Raw genomic sequence first — 5,021 nt, forward strand, 5'->3', positions numbered from 1 at the left:
TCCAGATGAAGGAATAAGATAAGACCCCAGAAGAAGAACTAAGTGAAGTGGAAATAAGCAATCTACCCGATAAAGAGTTCAAGATAAGATTACAAAGATGCTCAAAGAACTGGGGAGAAGAATGGCTGAACACTGTGGGAAGTTTAACAAAGAGTTAGAAACTATAAAGATGAACCAAACAGCACTGAACAATACAGTAACCGAAATTAAAAATACATTAGAAGGAATCAAGAGTAGATTAGATAAGAAAGAGGAATGGATGAGTGAACTGGAAGCAGAGTAGTGGAAATCACACAAGCTTAACAGAAAAGAAAGCTAGCCAAATTGAACAATACTTTAAAAAATCATACACTTTGATGAAGTGGATTTATCATAGGGATGCAAGAATGGTTCAGTATCTACAAATCAACCAACGATACATCACATTAACGCATTGGAAAAAAAATCAAGTGATCATGATCATCCCAAAAAATGCAGAAAAAGCTTTTGGCAATATTTAACATCCATTTATGATAAAAATTCTCAACAATGTGGGTATAGAGGGAACGTACTGTTAAAAAGGCCATATATGAAAACCCATTGCCAACATTATACTCAATGGTGAAAAGCTGAAACCATTTTCTCTAAGTTCAAGAACAAGACAAGAACACCCACTCTTGCCATGTTTATTCAAGATGGTATTGGAGAGTTCATGCGGGACTCCGGAGCCGACCGGGAGGTTCTGCGGGACCTCGTCCGAGTGAGTAGCCGAGGCACCGCCCGCGCCCCGCCGCCGCCTCCTGGCGGTTCATGCGCTGCCCAGGGGAGCGAGCTCCGAGCATCTTGTGGTGCGGCCACTCCTCGGGGCCAGGAGCGGGGAAGCCGAGCGCGAGAAACCCCTGGACCAGGCCTCAGCCTCTTCCCGCCGACCGAATCATCATGACCCACTTCAACAAGGGCCCTTCCTATGGACTCTCGGCCGAAGTCAAGAACAAGATTGCTTCCAAGTATGATCATCAAGCAGAAGAAGATCTTCGCGATTGGATAGAAGAGGTGACCGGCATGAGCATTGGCACCAACTTTCAGCTGGGCTTAAAAGATGGCATAATCCTCTGTGAACTCATAAACAAGCTAACAGCCGGGCTCAGTGAAGAAGGTCAATGAGTCCTCATTAAACTGGCCTCAGTTGGAGAATATTGGCAACTTTATCAAAGCTATTCAGGCTTATGGTATGAAGCCACATGACATATTTGAAGCAAATGATCTTTTTGAAAATGGAAACATGACCCAGGTTCAGACTATGCTGGTGGCCCTAGAAGGTCTGGCTAAAACAAAAGGATTCCATACAACCATTGACACTGGAGTTAAGTATGCAGAAAAACAAACAAGACGTTTTGATGAAGGAAAATTAAAAGCTGGATAAAGTGTAATTGGTTTACAGATGGGAACCAACAAATGCGCCAGCCAAGCAGGTATGACAGCCTATGGGACTAGGAGGCATCTTTATGATCCCAAAATGCAAACTGACAAACCTTCTGATCAGACCACGGTTAGTCTGCAGATGGGCACCAACAAAGGAGCCAGCCAGGCGGGGATGTTAGCCCCGGGGTACCTGAAGAGACATCTACGATCAGAAGCTAACATTACAACCCGTGGACAACTCGACAATTTCTCTACAGATGGGTACCAAGAAAGTCGCTTCCCAGAAAGGAATGAGTGTATATGGGCTTGGGTGGCAAGTATATGAACTCAAATACTGTGCTGCTCCCACAGAACCTGTCATTCACAATGGAAGCCAAGGAACCGGAACAAATGGGTCGGAAATCAGTGATAGTGATTATCAGGCAGAATTCCCAGATGAATATCATGGCAAGTACCAAGATGACCAAGTACCCCAGAGATTACCAATATAGAGACCAAGGCATCGATTATTAGATTCACAGAGGAGCTCAGTATTTAGCCCGTTGTTTTTATTCAGTGGGAACCAAGCTAGCCTTGAGTAATTTTTACCTTGTCTTCCTAAAACACTATTATGCTTATTGTACCTAAAGGAAATACTGCCTTACATACATTCCTTTTTCCTTTTTCTGCCTCTTCCCTAAATAGTTGCCTTTTAGTGCTGTAACAGTTAAATCCTACAGCATAACCAATAACTCGCATATGAAGTAAAAAGGAGTACGGTGAAAGGGGAGTACTCTTGTACAGTCAATTCTTTTATTAAAGATCTATGCATTTTTACAATCCTCTACTTAAATTGGTATTTTCAAACAATAGGAAGCTTTTTTTTTTCTTTTTTTACAGTTTAGTATCTGGTTTCTACATGGAAGACTAAACTCATGCTTATAGCTGTGTGCTCTTTGCCAACTAAATTTAAGATGCAGCATTTTAGAAATTTATATATCAATGTTTCTACAGTATTGTTTGCTAATTTTTAAATAAAGTCCTGATCAGTGTGCATTTGTGATTATATGTGTACTCATTCTTACATAAGCCGACAAGATCTTTTCCGAGTGGTGTTTTGAAAGGAGTGTGTACAAAGCTGGCCTGTAGCCATTGATGTCTGGGGGGTGTGTTTGCTCTTCCTGTTTGTGCCAATGTATTGATGTAGAGTTGCTCTGTTGTCTTCCACTGTATTTATTGCTGCATTTCTCAGCATAAACTTATCCCATTGTATTTTTTATAAATAAATATATTTTTGAAAAAAAAAAAAGAGATAGTATTGGAAATCCTTGCCATAGAAATCATACAACAACAACAACAACAAAAAAAAAATCAACTGAATCCAAATAGTAAGGAAGAAATAAAACTGTCACTGTTTCATATGGCATGATATTAGATTGGCCAAAAAGTTCGTTCGGGTTTGTGCGTAAGCTGTTACAAGAAAAACCTGAGTGAACTTTCTGGCCAGCCCAATACTATATATAGAAAACCCTATAGATTACATCAAAAAACTAATAGAAATAATGAATTCAGTAAAGTTTCAGGACACAAAATTAATATGCAGAAATCTGTTACGTTTCTATACACTAATAAAAATGTACTAGAAAAAGAAATTAAGAAAACAATCCCATTTACAATTGCATCAGAAAGAATAAAATACCTAGGAATAAATCTAACCAGGAGATGAAAGACTTTTACTCTGAAAACTATAAGACACTGATGAAAGATATTGAAGATAACATAAACAAATGGAAAGATATACCATGCTCATGAATTGGAAAAATTAATATTGTTAAAATGGCTGTACTTCTCAGGGCAATCTACAGATTCAATGCAATCTCTATCAAAACACCAAGAGCATTTTTCACAGAACTAGAACAAATAATACAACAATTTGTGGAAATAGAAAAGAGTTTGAGTATCCAAAGCCATCTTGAAAAAGAAGAACAAAGGTACAAAACGCCCCACTTTTAAACTATACTACAAAGCTACAGTAACAAAACAGTGTGGTACAAGCTCAAAAAGAGACACATGAATCAATGGAACAGAAGAGAGAGCCCAGAAATAAACCCACACTTATATGAGCAATTAATTTATGACAAATGAGGTAAGAATATACAATGGAGAAATGAAAGTCTCTTCAATAAGTGGTGCTGAGAAAAATGGACAGCCTCAATTAGCTTTCTTTTAAGGGAAAATTGTCTAAAATATGTAAGCATGATTATGTACAGATTGATATTCTCTTTTTATTTTTATTTTATTTTCCCCTTATTAATTTTTTATTGAAGTATAGTTGATTTACAACATTATATAAGTTTTAGGTGTACAGCATAGCAATTCAGTATTTTCTCAGATTATACTTCATTATAGGTTATTACAAGAAAATGTCTATAATTCCCTGTGCTATACAGTATATCCTTTTTCTTTATTTATTTTATAAATATGAGCTTGTATCTGTTAATCCTATACCCCTAATCTGTCCCTCCCTTCTCTTCCTTCTCCCCTTTGGTAACCACAAGTTTGTTTTCTGTATCTGTGAGTCTGTTTTTGTTTTGCATATGCATTCATTTGTATTCTTTTTTAGATTCTACATATAAGTGATATCATACAGTATTTGTCTCTCTCTGCCTGACTCATTTAATGAAACATAATATTCTCTAGGTCTATCCATGTTGCTGTAAATAGCAGAATTTCTTTTTATTTATGGTTGAGTAATATTACATACCACATCTTCTTAAGCCAATCATCTGTTGATGGGCCCTTGGGTTGCTTACATGTCTTGAATATTGTAAATAGTGTTGCTATGAACATTGGGGTTCACATATCTTCCTGAATTAGTGTTTTCATTTTTTCCACATATATACAGAAAAGTGTAATTGATGGATCACACGGTAGTTCTTTTTTTCCTTTTTTAAGGAACTTCAATACTCTTTTCCATACAGGCTTCATCAGTTTACATTTCCAACAACAGTGTACAACAGTGCCCTTTTCTCTACATACTCCCCAGTATTTGTTACTTGTAGACTTTTTGATGAGAGCCATTCTGAAAGGGTGAGGTAATACCTCATTGTGGCTTTGATTTGCATTTCTCTAATAATTAATAACATTAAACATCTTTTCATGTGCCTGTTATCCATCTGTATGTCTTCTTTGGAGAAATGTCTATTTAGGTTTTCTGCCCACTTTTCCATTGGGCTGTTTTTGTTGTTGTTGTTGTTGTTATTGAATTGAATGAGCTGTTTGTATATTTTAGATATTAACCCCCTGTTGGTCACATCATTTGCAAATATTTTCTCCCATTTTGTAGGTTGTCTTTTTGTTTTGTTGATGATTCACTTTCCTGTGCAAAAGCTTTTAAGCTTAATTAGGTACTATTTTTTTTTAATTTTTGCTTTTATTTCTTTTTCCTTAGGAGACAGATCCAAGAATATATAGCTACAATTTATGTCAAAGAGTGTTCCACCTAGGTTCTCGTCTAGGTGTTTTAGGGTTTCAGGTCTTACATTTACGTCTTAAACCATTTTGAGTTTATATTTTTATATGGTGTGAGGGAATGTTCTAATCTCATTGTTTTTATATGTGGCTGACCATTTTTCCTAGTA

General features: G+C 36.8%; 1 pseudogene; it reads left to right on the forward strand.

The window, feature by feature from the left end:
- Positions 1 to 847: 847 nt before the first annotated feature.
- Positions 848 to 1,914, forward strand: LOC118899392 (annotated as a pseudogene).
- Positions 1,915 to 5,021: the final 3,107 nt, after the last annotated feature.

Source organism: Balaenoptera musculus, chromosome 8 (genome assembly GCF_009873245.2).
Source record: "Balaenoptera musculus isolate JJ_BM4_2016_0621 chromosome 8, mBalMus1.pri.v3, whole genome shotgun sequence".
Classification (NCBI taxonomy): domain Eukaryota; kingdom Metazoa; phylum Chordata; class Mammalia; order Artiodactyla; family Balaenopteridae; genus Balaenoptera; species Balaenoptera musculus.